This window comes from Mustela erminea, chromosome 6, assembly GCF_009829155.1.
Source record: "Mustela erminea isolate mMusErm1 chromosome 6, mMusErm1.Pri, whole genome shotgun sequence".
Lineage (NCBI taxonomy): Eukaryota > Metazoa > Chordata > Mammalia > Carnivora > Mustelidae > Mustela > Mustela erminea.
This window is the reverse complement of record NC_045619.1, coordinates 58,152,914-58,171,523: the sequence shown is the minus strand read 5'-3', so window position 1 is coordinate 58,171,523 and position 18,610 is coordinate 58,152,914. Positions and strand designations below refer to the sequence as shown.

Sequence of the window (18,610 nt, the reverse complement as noted above, 5' to 3'; positions counted from 1 at the left end):
GTGGGAACTAAAATTCCCAGGCAAGACATGGGCTATTCCTGGGCAGAGAAAGGGGGTTTGCTGATGAATCTTTGGCCGAAGATGGGGAAGTAAACATGGATATCAGTGGGAGAGGGAGAGCAGTGTTACTGTTGATTCCATGAAACCCAAACTGAACTGTGAGCAGGATGAGAAAGATCATTTCTGGTTGTTATCTTCAGCCCTTTGTAGGAAAAGAGTGCTGGAGGTGAAGCACAACCCAACCAGCAAGAGGCCCATCTCCTGTGGCAGCACTGGAAGGAGGCAGAAGGAGATGTTACCCAACATGATTTGCAGTTACCTTGATTTCTACATTCATTGTAATCTCTGTGCTTCTCTCTTCCTTTCTCTTCCCCTTCATCCTCCCTTTCCTACATTCCTTTTCTGCTAAGAATTTCTTTTTTTTTTAAGATTTATTTATTTATCTGACAGACAGAAATCACAAGGAGGCAGAGAGAGAGGAGGAAGCAGGCTCCCCGCTGAGCAGGGAGCCTGATGCGGGGCTCGATCCCAGGACCCTGGGATCATGACCTGAGCCGAAGGCAGAGGCTTTAACCCACTGAGCAACCCACGCTCCCCCTGGTAAGAATTTCAAAAATAATACAATTGAATGGATCCATATAGAGTCAGGGACAATGTATTGAGGAAAAATATGCAGAACAGTGGGATGACTGTGCCTTGTAACTACATGCATAGAGGATTTTGGTCATTTGAGATCCTTTTATATAAAGTTCCATGAAAATACACAGCAGTGTAACTGAAATTTACTTAGTGGATGTGAGAATGGGTTTTGGAGTCAATCCTACTCGCTTGGTTATTTCACATCTCTGAGGACTGTTTTTCTCCTCTGCAAATATAGGGTCACTTTACTTATCTCATGCTGCTGTGAATATTCAGTAAGACAATGTATATAAGGTGCTTACTATGGCATATAACAAGCCCTCTTCAAATGGTCTCTCCTATTATTACTCAGTAAGAAATAAATGCATACTTTAAAATGGAAGAGAAACAATGCATAAATATGATTTAATTACAACAAATGACACTGTTAAATTGTGGCTAACCAGAGCCTTGCCTGATAGTTATCTCTACAGTTCGATAAATGCTTACAATTCCCTTAGATGAGTGAAACTACTTAAACTTTAACATATGTTAGCTTTATGCTGGGTGTTTGTGGTGAGAAACTTCTGTGTCTAATGGATATTGTAACCTGCATATGAATGGGAGTATTAAGGTGAGTGTCTGGAAAATTAGTCATTATATGTGAGAAAACACACATTGATAGTGATGCCAAGAATCAGACCATGCTGAAAGCAAACAATTTCTTCAAAAATCAAATTCCTCGGGAAGTAGATCATAGATATTTATTCCTGACACATATTTCTGGATGACTGATGGCAATCTAGTGCACAGAGAGATGATTAAGGTTCTGTGTGGACTCACTGGGATGTTAAATGACGGTAACTAAATCTGTGTATATCCAGGCTGAGTCTCATTTCCTCGTCTTTGGGATGATGGCAACAGCACAACTTCACAATGGCAGAAGATGCCTGATCTCTTCTGGGCTTTCCCACTTCTGAAAATCCCATCCTCGACGCCTCCGTCCTTGGTGTTCACTCCTCCGCAAATAGTGACTTCTGTAGCTACTACAAACCACGAACTGTTCCTTTTTCTAAAAAATGCACTCGAACAATTTGGGGAGAAAGGATTCAGTGATGGTAGCTGGTCAAGTGGAATGAGCCCTGTAACATGCTCTCCTGGTTGCCAGTTCCATCACTGGGGCTCCGTGCTGGGCTCAGCCTCTGTCAGGTGCTATACTGGGCAAGAGCCAAGACCGTGAAATGCTTCCTCAAAGGGCATCTACAAGGCTTCTCTTTCCCTATAGAGAAGAGACGTGGAGATGCTGTGCTTTACAATCATTTTTAGTGCACAGAGTAGCCACAGTAATTTGCAAAGGAAATATTTCCCTTGTGGTTATTTAGGAAAGTTTCGGTATGTGTAGAGCTAATGTTACAAGTGTGTGAATGGGATGGAAGAAGTACATTTTAGGGGAGATAATCTCTAACATGAACAGGTTTTTTTTTTTTTTTTAATTAAATCTTCATAGGCTACAAATTATGGAGACTGGACTCAATCCAGTTTAAGAATAAAAGGGATTTATTTTCTTTCATATTGGAGTCATATTGCCTGACTGGATCCAGGTGTTTAAATGATATGATCAAAAATACTTTTTTGTGTGTGGGAGAAGGGGGTGGGATTATGGACATTGGGGAGGGTATGTACTTTGGTGAGTGCTGTGAAGTGTGTAAACCTGGTGATTCACAGACCTGTACCCCTGGGGATAAAAATATATGTTTATAAAAAATAAAAAATTAAAAAAAAAACAAAAAAAAATACTTTTTTTCTTTAATATCTTTGCTTTCCTCTCTTTTGGCTGTATCACTTGTCAATTTCCTCTAAGTGGTGGAGAACTGTCGCCAAAGAGTTAAAAGTTTTGTTTCCTTTCAATTCCTGATCTCAGGAGTCTCCATTTCCCATGCTCCCTTCATCTTTGAAGTTGCTTACACTGATTATCTTTCTTTGGTTCCTATGCCTACCTCTGGACCAATGTTTCTGTCCAAGGGAACTGGATACCCTGATTCCCTTGTCTGACATGTAACCATATGGTGGAGGTGGGGAGGAGTCTTGCTACTCCCCACAAGAATCACTTGGACTAGAAAAGCAACCATTTCTATACAAAAGAAGATAAGGGACATATTAGTGACAGATTTCAAATATTTCTGGGAACAGGTGACTTGCAAATTAAATTTTGGACTTCTGGGTTCAAAAGTTGTTTCAAGACATATTTTGTCTTTATTTCCAGGGTGACTGGAAAGCTTAACTGTTAGTCTGTACCCTGGGGACTACAGTACTTCCACAGAAAGATTTTGTCAAGTTTTTGATCCAAAACTGGGAAAGTCTCTGTCTCTCCAAGCCCCTCCTACAGTGAGGGAACCCGTGAGGCGAGTAGTGTGTCTGGTCTCCATTTTGTATTTCCAGGCTAAGAAAATGAGGAAGAATGAAAAAAAAGAAATCAAGAACTCTTCTCAGAGAGCTCATGTGCGAAGAGATCCAGTTCTGAAGTTGTCATAGTGAGCACAAGAATGCCAAGCCTCGCAGCTCCGTAGGCCAAGTTCTCTTCCAGCCACATGTCTGTAGCTTCCACGGATATCAATGGGAGTTGTGTGTGTGTGTGAACTGAGCACAGAAGCTGGCTGTGTATAAATAGCTCAGCAATGGTGAAAATCTCTTCTTGTGTGTCTGGTACAACAGAGGTAGTCTTTTGCAGTTAGTGCTTGCTTTCCCCTCTAATAAAGTAACCCAGCAGTTTCAAGAAATTCCATACCAGAATATTTGACGGTAATTATTTCATTTAAAAGATTCTTCTTAGAGAACAAGGAGCAGTGTTTGTCTTAAATTTCTCTCATTTTCCACTAAAGATCTCAAGCCATATTTAATGATACTTTGCAAAACCAGCCTTCACTATTCCTTTGGCTGAGCTGTCAGTCTATTAATGGACTGATAACCAGCTAACGGGGGGGGGGGCAGGTGGAAGTCAAAATGTTCTTTAAGGGGTTAAAATATTTTCTAAAGCAAAGTGCTTACATTCACACTGGCTGCCAAGGCATAGAGAGTCAGAGCTCTATGGCATAGAGGGTCTTTCATGGGAACGGGGTTCTGACCCCATCAGGCAGGACACATGAGTAGGATCCGTGGACCATTCGTCCTCTGACACTCTGCTATGGGCCCCGGTCTGACATGGAGCACACTGATGTGAGGTTGAGCCATCTCCTACCCTGGATGAAAATTTCTTTCAGAAAAGAGTTAAAGATAGACTTGTTCTCTGTCCATTAGAGCCCGCTGGGTCAGTCAGCAGAGCATGCGAACTCTCAAAGAGTTAAAGATAGGCTCGTATCCTGTCTCTTAGAAATAGGGGATTTCTCCAAGACTTTTATATGAAATGTTCTAGTTTATGAAATTTACCTACAGGTAGATAATTTCCAAATGCCACCTTCAGTCCCTGTCTTAGTTCTAAACTCCAAGCTTGTGTCTACCTGGCTTCTGGAAATCTTTATTTGGATATCCTGTTCACACCTTAAATTAATCCAAAACTTAACTTTTATCTCAGCCCACTTCTGTCCCAGAACATTTCTACTATGGCCTTTGCCCTAGTTAACAGTGCCGTCTTCAATCATTCATGCCAGAAAACTTGTAGTTGCCCTAATTTCTCTCTTCCTTGTCACATATCTCATCAGTCCAAGCCCAGTGATCTTACCTATTAAACTTCTCCCCCTCTTCTTATTTCAGTCTCCTGCTCCTGCCATGAAAACTGGATGATTAGAGTGCAAATTTTAATTCCACTAATGCCAGGGTTTGAATCCCATTTTTGTTACCTCTTTGGGGGGATGCATCATTTTTTAAAAAAGGTTTTATTTATTTACTTGACTTGGAGAGAGAGGGAATACAAGCAGAGGGAGCGGGAGAGGGAGAAGCAGGCCTTTTGCTGAGCGGGGCTCGATCCTAGGACCCTGGGATCATGACCTGAGCAGAAAGCAGATGCTTAACAAAGTGAGCCACCCAGGAGCCCAGGGATGCATCATTGTGGAAGGAGCTTGTTTTCTTCATCCGTGAGATGGAGATAACATCTACTTCACAGGACTGATTAATAAAGATTAAATTAGATTATATATGTAAAGTGTCAGTATAGTTGCTGACACATAATAAAATTCTGGGAAATGGCAGACACTTCATCCTTTCTTGCTAAGAATATCAGAGCAAACTCCCTGCATACAATCTTGCCTCTTTATTCTGTACACTGAGGCTAGATCATACTATCTAACAGCATAACTGCTTCCATCTTATTTATCCAAAACCAGTCTGTATGATAAAGAAGTCCCTGCAATAGCCCATCAATCCACCCCATCTCAAACTGTACCCCTTCTTAGTCCAACATTTTACCAACAGGTGCTGCATCTTTTCTCTATCCATTCAATTAGAAAACTAGTTATTTATCACTTAAAAATCCATATTAAAATTTCCTCTTCTCTGAAAATGTCCCTGACCCTGCTCCAAATAGAATTGACTCTTCTTGAACTCCATCACTATTTTTTTTAATTTTTTATTTTTTATAAACATATATTTTTATCCCCAGGGGTACAGGTCTGTGAATCACCAGGTTTACACACTTCACAGCACTCACCAAAGCACATACCCTCCCCAATGTCCATAATCCCACCCCCTTCTCCCAACCCTCCTCCCCCAGCAACCCTCAGTTTGTTTTGTGAGATTAAGAGTCACTTATGGTTTGTCTCCTTCCCAATTCCATCTTGTTTCATTGATTCTTCTTCTACCCACTTAAGCCCCCATGTTGCATCACCACTTCCTCATATCAGGGAGATCATATGATAGTTGTCTTTCTCTGCTTGACTTATTTCGCTAAGCATGATACGCTCTAGTTCCATCCATGTTGTCGCAAATGGCAAGATTTCATTTCTTTTGATGGCTGCATAGTATTCCATTGTGTATATATACCACATCTTCTTGATCCATTCATCTGTTGATGGACATCTAGGTTCTTTCCATAGTTTGGCTATTGTGGACATTGCTGCTGTAAACATTCGGGTGCACGTGCTCCTTTGGATCACTACGTTTGTATCTTTAGGGTAAATACCCAGTAGTGCAATTGCTGGGTCATAGGGAAGTTCTATTTTCAACATTTTGAGGAACCTCCATGCTGTTTTCCAGAGTGGCTGCACCAGCTTGCATTCCCACCAACAGTGTAGGAGGGTTCCCCTTTCTCCGCATCCTCGCCAGCATCTGTCATTTCCTGACTTGTTGATTTTAGTCATTCTGACTGGTGTGAGGTGATTCCATCACTATTTTTAAAGTATAAAACTCATATATTTCTATCATAGGTTTAATTACACTGTAATGGCATTATTTGTCCATACATCTGTTTTCCTGACCAATTGTTGTGCGGTCCTCAAGAAAGCCTTGAAGAAGAAACTATAATTGAGAAAATATCTTGATTATTGTTCTCTCCTGAGAGTTTGGTCCAGGGCTGTGTTAGTTTTCTACTGCTGCCACAGCAGATTTCTACATATAGAGCCACTTAAGGCACCACAAATTTATTATTGTACAGTTCTAAAGGTAAGAAATCTTGTATGCATTTCACTGGGCTAAAATCAAGGTGGTTGGCAGGGCTTCCTTTCTGGAGGCTCTAAGAGAGAATCTTTGTGTTCATTCAGGTTGTTGACGGGATTCAGTTCTTCACTGTAGGACCAAGGTTCCATTTCCAGGCTGGTTGTCAACTAAGGACTGTCCCCAGATTCTAGAAACTGCTCACACACCCTGGCTTGCTGTCCAAGCCAGCAAGGACTGAGTGTCTCTGAGTGTTTCCTAATCTATTCTACTTTGTACTTGTTTTAAGGACTCCTGTGATTATATTGAGCCCAACTGGAAATTCCAGGATAGTTTCAGTCTTGATAATGCCTTCAATCTTAATCACATCTACAAAGCTTCCTTTGTCACACAAGGTAGCATATTTATAGGTTCCAAGATGCAGGCAACTCTGGAGACCATTATTCTTCCCATCAAAGGAGCCTCACATATTTTAGGTGATCGGTAGTACGTGTTGAATGACAAAATAAATGTATGTAGATGACAAGAGGTATGTAGGTCTTTTGATTATATTAACTGATTTTATAGGGCCATAGATTAATTAGACAATTTGGTATTCTTATCTGATTTACTTGCTATAACTTTTTATAAGAATCCTAGATACTATGTTTTCTAGATCTTTAACTGTCATGGGACCATGGCAAACGAATTATATCCAAACAGACCAAAGGAATTTTTCTATAATCTCAGTTTTATCATAAATCATAAACATTATTAGTAAAGGCTAATCAAGGGTCATCAGCAGTCTCTGTCTTGTCTTTTTTGTGACTACTTACAGAAAGATTTATCATTTGTATGAAGTTAATATGAATGCACACATTTATTTTAAAAGTATTTGAATGTCTGTATGTGCCAGCCTTTGTGAATGGTAAAGAAGGGTGAGCAAAATACAGTTCCTCCCTTACAGGGCTTACTGAGTAATTGGGAGACAGATAATTAAAAAGTAATTACATGTCTAGGGTGAACAGACAAGGAAAGGCCATTTTCAGAATACAAAGATAATAAAGACACAGTAACTACACTGGAATTAAAATTTCAAAAAAGACCTAATATGCTCTACGACAGTCTCCTCAAGAAGCCGATATTACAGCCCCACCAGGAATACAAATACATGGACAAATATTGCCACTACAGTACAACTAAGCCAATGGCAGACATATCTTCATGTTACAGGGATGCATTAAGGAGGAAGGAGTCCACCACAGTTGGAATGTGGCAGGAATGGCTTCAAAGAAGTAAAGATTTTAAGTTGTATCTTGAGGGAAAAAAAAGACTTTTCCAGACTGACATAGAGGAATGGAGTAGGGGGAATTCTAGGGAGAAGGGAGAAACTTAGGCTTTTCTCCCTGTCTGGAGGAGAGAGAGAAAGGAATGGATTTGTGGGTAAAGGGTCATCTTAGCTGGGAGCTGGAGGGTGATGAGTATATGCTTGTTGCATTCAGGGGAGAGTATGGGATAAAGGAATTTTCTAGGCAGAGCGAACGCTCATTCAAAGGACTGGAGGATGGTGAGAATGAGTGTCGAGTGTGAGGAAGTGAGAAAAATTCAGAATAACCACAGCATAAAAAGTGAAGAAATTGAAGAAATGATACTAGAAGTGGTCCCAAATTACATCAAGAAGGGTATTTGAGCCCATGAAGGAGTGTGGATTGTATCCAGAGACCTATGGAAAGCCATTTATGTGTTTTAAACAGAAAAGTGAGATGATAGGTTTTCAACTTGCCCAGTTCCATTGGTAGTTGGTATTTCTCCCACCAGCTGCTGAAACTAATCTCTTTTCTCTATATCAAGAGTTTCCTCTTTCATTGATTAACTTATTTCTTTTTTTCTCCACAACAAATAGAACACGGATGATTCCTGGGAAAGATTGGCTGATCTTCTTCTAGACTGAAAAATCACACCTGGAGGGGCCGTTAAGCTTCTTGCCTGGGATCTGTATCACATTGGGTTGAGCAAAGGCTGTTCCCTCAAGCTATTCTCATCTATGGGAAGGTGTGGACAGTTTCCTATGGCTCCACATCTGAGAAAAAGAGAAACAAACCTCTACAGATACAAAATATGGGGGTATGCTGTTGTCGTAGCCATGCTGGGGACAAAATGAGAGAAATAAAGTAACACCTAAGATAGCATTTTGAAAACTTAAGTCAAAAGGAGATTTGAAATAAGGCTCCTGGAGACAAAGTTCTTATGAGATACGGTTTGTGTTCACACCGGTAGCACATCCGTGGCATTCCGCCACTGCTAAGTGAGAAGAGTAACGTGGCAGGCACTTAGGCTCATTATTCAAAACATGGACCTGAGGATATGGGCAGTTTCTATGTCTGTTAGAGAATACAGAGGCGCTAAAGCCTGAAAATCAAGAAAGAGGAAAGAGAGTGAAAAAAGGGGGAGCTAAAATTGAACATGTTAAAAGAAAGTTGTTCAACGCACCAGAGAGATAAGATCTATCGTATTTGTAGACATTTCTGATTCACACTTATTCTTGAATACCAAAGGGCTAGAAGAATTCATGAAATTTATGAGAGGGCATTCAGAAGACAGAAGTGGAGAGGAATGGGAGAAGAAATTGAAGTCAGATTTGATCTCTCAATTGGGAAAAAAAAAAAAAAAGAAAGAAAAGAGCCCTTTCCATGTCCTTGCCCTTCATAACTTGTCTAGTGTCTCCCTGATATTTATAAAGACAAAAGGAAAGTAGAAAGGCCTTGAGAGACTAGTCACAGGCAGTAACTTTAAAACATGAAGTTATTCTATAAAATGACACAGGCAATTAAATTTCTTGTTACCATATACAAACAAGCTGCTCTGTAGATTCAGGACGATATGACCCGCTTCCTGCTCCCAGAACCAAAAACTGTGTAGTTATTTTCTGATGTTTTAATGTATATTTTCCAGTGATTTCTATATGAGAGGAGAAGAGGATGAAAGAAGATTCTCAATATAAAGTGTAAATAAAAGACGTTTAGACTAGGGAGTAGAGAGGGAAAGATGGGGCAGAAAGAGAAATTGTAGCAAGATAGGAAAATGGGAGGCTGGTGATTATACACCGTTGGAATGAATTTTTCTGCGTCTTAGAACACTTCAGCACTGGTGGAAATCATATCCGGTCTCCACCCGGAGAAGTGAGGGGGACACTGGTGAAGGGGCCCTTAACGCCACGAGCTGTGGAATTCTTCCTGAGCAGAAACGTTTTATCAGAGCATTCCAGGATTTATCACGGAGGTATGGTGCCATGGAAGTGAGAGGTTGGTCTGCTAGGCCATCTGGTGAGAAGCGACCTGTCAATCTCCCAGATGGTTTGTGAAAAGAGAGAGACTTGATATTGAACTGAAATCAGCATATGAAAAGAGCCATGAAATCACAAACTTAAAACCTATTTTTTTTCCACATAGTATTTTTGAAAACTTCATTAAGGAAATTTTACATGAATTTTATATGATCTGAAAGATCATATATAGAAGTTTTAATTTATAATATAAAACCATTTCAATAACATTTGCTACATTTGTTTTCATCTCTTTTAATAGGTGTTTTATAAATCTTAAGTTACTTAGTTAAAGGGAAGAAATTGATATTTTTTCATTGACTGATTTGCACATATCCAAGTTTTGTAAGACTTACGTAGAAGGAGGTCTAGTAGGATTTGGCTCTCCTGAATTATTCTTTGGATAAGTACGCTCTAAAAAAATCTGTGCCATGTTTGTGAAATACTTGAAGATGATCTGCTCTTTGAACTTAAATTTCAAAATAAGTGTATTTTAGAACCGCTTGGGTCATGCTTACTAATAACTCTTAAAATGATGTAATCAGCAAGCATTACACTGAAAGCATAACCTATTTCCCATATTTCCATAACTCTGGAATTTTTAAAATATTAATAATAATCAGAAGTGGAAACTTCAAAATGGTGTAAATTTCTTATTTTTTTCCCAAGAAATAAGCCTGGTTTTTGTATTTTATTTATTTTATTCTATTTTAATTAGAACACATTAATATTATATAGACCCACATAAAATTCTCCTTCAATTTAAGATATGTTCATGTGAAAAATAAAACACATTTTTAAAATTTAATTTTGAATTCATGTAAAGGGGTTACCTGGACATTTAATAAAACACAAATACTTTTGAGATAAATAGGGCTTTTAACAATTTGTAATATCCCAACCATGGAGGAATTGAGAAATAAATACCTGGGGCAGAGTATCCAATAGAAATTAAAGTTTGACTTTGTATCTATTTTCACATTCAATTAAGATGCCAAAATTTTATAAAGACCATAAAAGAGAATGTATTTAACATAATCTTTCCACATTCTTTGTAGTTAGGTTGTCTTCATGTTTGTCTGTTTATCTTTCTGCATGCTATTAAGCATTTGATTATCTCACTGTCTACCAGTTTATTTGACTTGACTAGAAAGTAGACACCGTAAATGCGAGACAGATCACATTAGGGAAGTAATTTTTGCTACTGTTAATGTTATAGGATGGGGATGGGGAGTCAGATCTCAGCTCCTGTCTCAATGGAATTCACACATGCTTGAAGGATTAGCGGGACAGGAATTCCAGAAGTCCATGGGCTCTGACAGGCTCTGAGAGGAAAAACAAAAGCCAAACACAAGCTTGACCAAGAAATCCTCTGTTATCAAGGGGGTAGAAAATGCTGAGTGAGGCAGTTAAGGTGTTGGGATTGTGGGAGTAAGAAGTACCCAGTGGACTTGGGGAGACGTCTAATAGGCAAATGTAGGGCCTGTAAGAGTGGAGGGGGCATGGAGAGGAACTACGGTTCCATAGCAAATGTCCCATTGGATAGTCCGAGAAATACCCAAGTGGGCCCTTTATAGGAAGAAGATTGTGGCCTCATGTGTACTGATGGGGCCAGCTGCTTTATACTAGGAGTTACTGTAAATATGTATCAATTTATACCCACAGATGAGTGAGACCTGAAGAAACTGAATGATTAGCACGGGATCTGGCATATAATTGCTGCTCAATGAACGTTCATGGAAAGAAGGAACGAATGAAGGTTCAATGTGCCAGATGAAAGATGAGTAGTGATGATATACATAAATACTGTACGAATAGAATGCTTGACAGTATTACATGTATAAAGTCTGGTTAAAAATTCTTCTTTCTTCAGTGATCTGATCTGTACATGAGAGGCAAAGCTGACATGAAAATATTTTGCTATGAGACATGTATATTTAATCAATTTTGTATATTCAATCTTACCAGTCATATAATCAAGCTGTGATTATCGGCGACCCAAAATTAACTTGGGTAGGGTTAAACTTTATTTTTTAAAAAGCAAAAGAACGTACTATAGTATTAAGTGTAGCCCAGCATGACATGCCCTCCACACATGGATGGATACACATAAATGTGAAAAAAGAAAACCTGTGTGTGTCAGAGCAAATGAAACAGGGGATACAATTGTTTTTAATAATATAATATCATATATTTAAATTGTGTCTTACGATTTATGAAGTTCTTTCAGAGATTATCTCATTTATGTTGCACTGTAATCCCATGAGGTAGAAGTGATTACAATTTTCATTTTTACAGAGGGGTGAAGTGAGTAAGTGATTGTGGGCAAGTAATCTTTCCTCTAGGCTGCCTTGTTCCATTGATAAACCCTAACTTTTTTTTTTTCATCAGGTATTTGGTTTTCTTCAACTTGAAAACCCTATTACATCCTATTCAATATTAAAAACTTAGAAAAAGTGCTCATTCAAAAATCTCCCCATCATTTTGCTTCCAAGTGATAGAAATCTATAAAGGCAGGACACCTTTAATAATAGTACAGCACATTTTATCATGAGCGGTCTGTTCCCTCAAAAATTACCATAAAACAGATTGAGAGCTAAATATGAAATGCTGAGCTCTCCAGTTAAAGCACAGACCTCATTTCATTCAGATCAACTCAAACAGATGAGACAGAAGAAATGGCTGAACAGTTCTTCTATTTTATTTTCAGCCCTGGTAGTACACTTCCCAGCTCAAGGTTCCAGTAATTCAGGGAGGGGATGGTATGGCACAGTGTGCTTGACTAATAATTTCTCGGCGGGCCCCATTCCAAAGTGTTAATAGCCATGTTCTGGGACCTTCCCTCTATGCAAGCATCATCATTTTTTAAAAGATTTTATTTATTTATTTGAGAAAGAGTGAGCTTGATGGGGTGGGGGAGGAGCAGAGGGAAACGGAAAAGCAGGTTCCCTGCTGAGCACAAAGACCAATGCCTAGGGCTCCATCCCAGGACCCTGGGATCATGATCTGAACTGAAGGCAGATACTTAACCGAATGAGTCACACGGGCACCCCAAGCATCATCTTTTTTTTAACTTTCATATACAGAGCTTAGCATCTCATAACCAGACAGAAAAATGTAAAAAACCAAAAGTAACACATCCTTGGGCAAATGAAGAAAGCTCCATAAAATCATGTTAGCAGTTAATGTTTTTCTCCCACATCCTTTTTCAAATACTCTAGTAAATTAAATAAAAAGAGAAAAGACAAACAAAACTCTTATCTTCAGGTAGGCTTTTTCTTTCCAAAAGCAATTTCACAGAACAGTCAGATATGTAATAATGAGTGTCTTGGGGATGTAATTTTTTATGCAACTTGACATGCAAGTCATGAGTAATTAATTATGTCTTCTATTTACACTTTGTCAGATAAGAGTATTAAACAGAAGAGCTGAGAGGAACACAGAACACTACCATTAATCTGTTTAATTTGCAAATCTAATGCAATCAAAAGGAAGACATTAGTGTTAAAATTGTTTTTGTCCAGGTGGTATCTTTCATGGAGGGAAAGGCCTGTCTAAGGTGTAAACGTTACACAAAGACAGCAAGCCACAGAAGCTTGCGTAGGCTTCCAAAGCCAGGGCATCAATCTTCCTGGGTCCTTATATCATTGATTCTAAATGCTCTATACAAAAATTAAAGTATGAGATTTCTCATCAACTCCTGGGTTATATTCATCTCTGTGCAATTATCTAGCCAAGGGAAGAAGTCCCCGATTCATTACATTGAAGGTGGAACATGGGACTGACAGACTGATCGATAGCAAGGAGAACCGCAAGAAAGATTTTTGGGTGAGTAGGAACCAGTTGTCCCCAGCAGTAACCCATACCCCACTTCTTTCCAAATGGCGGTCCTCACCAATGACTTAAAAACTTATTCAGTTCTCCTGTGAAGCAGGGTATTTCTCTCTTAAGAGGAAGAGACAGAAAATAGAAGTTAGTGAATGAGAAAACGGAAGCCACGTCCAAGCTTTCGCATGAATGGCTATGATGGAGTGTGCAAGTTCTATGGTTTCACTCCTGATGCCTTCAATACCTCCCTGAAACTCAGCTGACTCATTATTAAAATGGTGATGATGATTACAGGATTATAGAACGATGGAGTGAGATCATGTACAGAAAGTCCCTGAGGCAGTCCCCAATAACCAGCAGCCCCTCAATAAGCGACTGCCATCCTTTCTAGTAAGCCAATGAGTTTTACAAGAATGTATCTCTCATTTCTGCCAGAGATACTTGTACTGGTTGCTTCCTTTTGTATATACCTTATAAATAAATGTGGCACTACGGGTAGGACCTTGATTGCTGCGTTGGAAGGATGTTTATATATATAACAGAGAGATTTAGATCCTCTATTCGGTTTTGTCTGGCAGAATGTAATTTTTACTTGTAGCTTTAAAACTGTAGGAGAAATTCTACAAGTATGACAGAATATGTATGTTAATTATAATTTTTATAATAAACATGGCAATTTTTAGTCACATGCAGAGGATATAAATTTGAAAGTATGAAACTAAGTAAAAGAAAATCTCATTCAAAATGGAGGTCTTGGGGTGCCTGGGTGGCTCAGGTGAGTAAGTGGAGGCTCAGGTCATGATCCCACGGTCCTGGGATCGAGCCCCACATTGGACTCCCTTCCTTGCATCTCCTTCTTCCTTTCCCTTTGCCCCTGCCTCCTGCTCATGCGTGCCCTCTCTTTCTTGCTCGCTCTTTCTCAAATAAATAAATAAATAAAATCTAAAAAATAAAAAATAAAAAAATAAAAGGGAGATCATGAAGGGGGAGCTCTGATGTATGTACCACTCCTTGCAGCTTACTTTACATAACTTGATAAGAAGTAGCTTACTTCACTACCCCAGCAGGAGGAGGGCAGATTTTCTCCTGGCCCAGCAACAACCCAGCCAGTGAGAATCACCACAATTCAGCCAATGAGAAGTTGCCACAACCCCAAACTCTCACTCACCTCTTGTAGACAAATAGCCTTTCCCAAATTTCTTTTTTCCTCTATAAAAGAATACTTCTCTGTTCTCTGTACTTGCCTATAGTTTGGTAGAGTTTGCATATCCCAAATTGCAATTCCTCTGCTATTCCTGAATAAACTTGTTTTTTGGGGTAAACTAACTGGCTATTTTATTTTTAAGGTTGACAAAAGTATGCTGACAGTTACAACTTGCCTCTGAAAAAATCCACTTATTTTCCATTCATCTCTAAGAGTGCATACAGATTAATGCATAAACAACATGATCCAGGGGAGTTTAAGTCTAGGGACTAATTTACTGAACTACCCAACCGACAGAGGATTATTTTATCTAATTAAGACAGAGCACACGTATTTAGAATTAAGCATTTGCATTTACCAGCAAATTCAGAATTATAAAAGCAATTAAAGCTAAAATGAGGTATGATAATTTTTTTCCTGCACACCACTGCTGAGCTAAAGCTCATTTTAATATTTGCCTTTGTAACACTGTTGTACAGAAGGTTGTGAATAAGAAGCTCACTGCTGGGCAGAACCCCCTTTCCCACCTAGCTTCCAAACACTCAGCCTCCTTAGGACCTGAATCCCCATCTACCCTGTTTTACTCAAGCCTCCTAAACAGAGCCTACATTTTCTAACATTCCTACTTTTGTTCCTCTGTTTCTCCAACCTGGGATGCTTTCCTTAATCTTGTCTATCTATTGGGCAGTACTGAACCAGATTCAGATTAAACTCCATCTTCCTTCATGAACATATTGCTCCTTCAAGCCTAAGTGCTTTGTCCCTTATCTGAAGGCAAGGACACTTTGCTACCTACAGTCCTCTGTCACATTCATTTGCAAAGAAATGTATAACTTCAGGAGTCTCTTAGAGTAGTAAGTCACATACTGCCTTTTAACTTGCTACATGTTTATATTATTTCCCCTTATATTACGGATTTGGGGGGGCATAATAGTGTCTTAGACTCTTAAAAATGATGAGCACAGCACCTCTCTTAGATGTTTAATATACGCTTGACGATTGATTAGCTGAAATGGTGAAAAACCTATTCACCTTCATATATCCTCCATTCACCTTCCCTGTTTTACTCAAACCTCCTAAGCTTGTTTTACACTTTCTATTTCATCTTAATTTATTTATCTTATTTCCAGATATGTTACTTAATAACTGCTGAAAGAAAGGAAGAATGCTATAACTTAATCAATACAGTCTTTTGTCCTCCTCACAATGTAATTTCTATCACTCCGTCTTTAACTATTTTGTGAAGAGTCATTAAAATGTTGTCTCTCACATTGATGTTATGGGAATTATAAAGGACCAATAACTTGTGGTCCTTTCCAGAACTCAGTAGATAAATCTTGTAAGAATGTAGTTCAAGGGGCGCCTAAGTGGCTCAGTGGGTTAAAGCCTCTGCCTTAAGCTCAGGTCATGATTCCAGGGTCTTGGGATCAAGCCCCACGTCAGGCTCTCTGCTCAGCAGGGAGCTTGCTTCCTCCTCTCTCTGCCTGCCTCTCTGCCTACTTGTGATCTCTGTCTGTCAAATAAATAAATAAAATCTTACCAAAAAAAGATTGTTGTTCAATACCCAACCTTCCTCATAATGCATTTCAGCCTGTGGCTAATGGTGCTTTACTGAGGTCCTTGTGTATTTTCCTGATATTTTTTCATATTTGCTTAGATATCTTTACATTCCCTACAAATACAGCTATTGTCTTTCTGAGACAGTCCTCATAAGAAAGAGGTTCTATCTGTCAACTAGTCAGTTAAAATATTTAACAGAGTGCCAGGCACAAGAGAAGAAAGGAAAGAAGGAACAAAGGAAGGGGGGGAGGGAAAGAGAAGGGAAGGAGGGAAGGAAGGAAAGAAGGACTTAATAACATTTTTTAAACTTTTTCTTTGAGAAAATTATAGATTTATAGAATGTGGCAAAAAAAAAAAAAATGTACAGGAAGTTCTCATGTACCCTTCCTCCTCCAATGTGGACATCTTGTATACCCAAAGAATAAAATATCCAAACTATGAAATTGACATTGGTACAACCCATAGAATTTATTCAGATTCCACCAGTTATTATGTGCTAATTTGTGGATGAATCTGTATGGACCTATACACCTTTATCATAGGGAAAACTTTATGTAACTACCATCAGGATCAAGAGAAACAGCTCATCTACTGTCACAAGGCTCCTCCCTCATCACCTGATCTTTGACCTTTGACAACTGTGAGGGTGTTCTCATCTCTATAATTTTGTTATTTCAAGGATATCCTATAAGTGAAATCTTATGGTGTACAACCTTTGAAGATTGGCTTTTTTCACTCAGCATCATTTTTTTTTTTTTTTAAATCCCATGACCCTGGGATCATGACCCGAGCCGAAGGCAGAGGCTTTAACCCACTGAGCCACCCAGGTGCCCCCAGCATCATTTTCTTGAGGTTCATTCAAGAAATGTGTGTGTCGGTAGTTGCTAAAGAGTATTGCCCGGTATCGATACATCACCATTCATTTAACCATGCACTTACTGAAAGCCATTGTGGTCATTTTCAGTGTTAGGCCAGTACAAACAAAGCTGCTATAAACATTCCTGCACACACAGTAGGTTTTGATGAAGATGATTCTAGTTCCTTGTATATGGCTAATTCAACATGGTCAGGTGGACCATTGGTTTTTCAGAGACGGGTGAGACGGATGAGGAGGGGTGAGTACATTCCGCATCAGACATTTTTGTTAGTATGTTCAGGAAGGAGTAACCACCTGTCCTGATTTTCTCAGAACAGACTTATATCTGCTATCCTGGTGTAATATAAATTGTATAATCACTCTGTTTTAGATTACTTAAAGATTCCAAGCATTGCCATTATGCCTGCTTGGCTATGATGGTATTGCGCTGTAGTAGACTGCTGTTTTGTAATCTTTCTGAGTATGTGTTGAGTGACTAGAGTCTCAGAGATGAGGTAGTCTTGCAAAGACAGATAGTCTTTTTTTTTTTAAGATGTTTTTTATTTATTTACTTGTCTGACAGAGAGAAGGAGAGAGCATTAGCAGGGGAAGCATCAGGCAAAGGGAGAAGTAGACGCCTTGCTGAGCAAGGATCCTGATGCTGGTCTCAATCCCACAACCCTGGCCTGGTATCACGACCTGAACCGAAGGCAGATGCTTAACTGACTACGCCACCCAGGTATCCCAAAGAAAGATAGTCTTGGGGTATCTGGGTGGCACAGTGGGTTAGGGCCTCTGACTCCAGCCCGGGTTGTGATTCCAGGGTCCTGGGATTGAGCCCCTCATCAGCCTCAAAGCAGGCTTTCTCCTCTCTCTCTGCTTGTCTTTCTGCCTATTTGTGATTTCTGTCAAATAAGTAAATAAATAATTTAAAAAAAATAAAATTAAAAAAAAAAAAGAAAGAAAGATAGTCTTGCTGAAGTCTCTACTATTCCTCTCTCCTTTTCAGTCAAAAAATATCACTTATATGTGGAATTCAAGAAACGAAATAAACAGGGGCGCCTGGGTGGCTCAGATGGTTAAGCATCTGCCTTTGGCTCAGGTCATGATCTCCAGGTCCTGGGATCCCTGCTCATCGGGGAGTCTGCTTCTCCCTCTCCCTCTGCCTCTCTCCTCCTCTCATGCTCTCTCGCTCCCAAATAAACAAATAAAATCTCAAAAAAACATTTAAAAAAGAAGAAAAGAAACAAGCAAAGGGGAAAAAAAATACGAGAAAGAGACAGAGCAAGAATCAGATAATTATAGAGAACAAACTGATGGTTGCCAGAGGGGTGGGGTGAGATAGGTGAAGGGGATTAAGAAAGGCACTTGTGATGAGCACGGGATGATGTATGGAAGTGCTCAATCACTATACTGTGCACCTGAAAACTGACCGTGCAGTGTATGCTAATTGCAATTTAAAAGATTTTTTTATTTTTATGTATTTATTTGACAGACAGAGATCACAAGTATGCAGGGAGGCAGGCAGAGAGAGAGGAGGAAGCAGGCTCCCTGCTGAACAGAGAAAGAGCCCAAAGTGGGGCTTGATCCCAGGACCCTGGGATCATGACTTGAGCCGAAGGCAGAGGCTTCAACCCACTGAGCCACCCAGGGGCCCCCATTA

At 39.4% G+C, this 18,610-nt stretch overlaps 1 protein-coding gene across 3 annotated transcripts in view; it reads right to left on the bottom strand.

The window, feature by feature from the left end:
* The window catches only part of PTPRO (protein tyrosine phosphatase receptor type O), a 243,609-nt gene that overhangs the window by 211,691 nt on the left and 13,308 nt on the right, over positions 1–18,610 (bottom strand). The gene's annotated exons all lie outside the window — the stretch shown is intronic.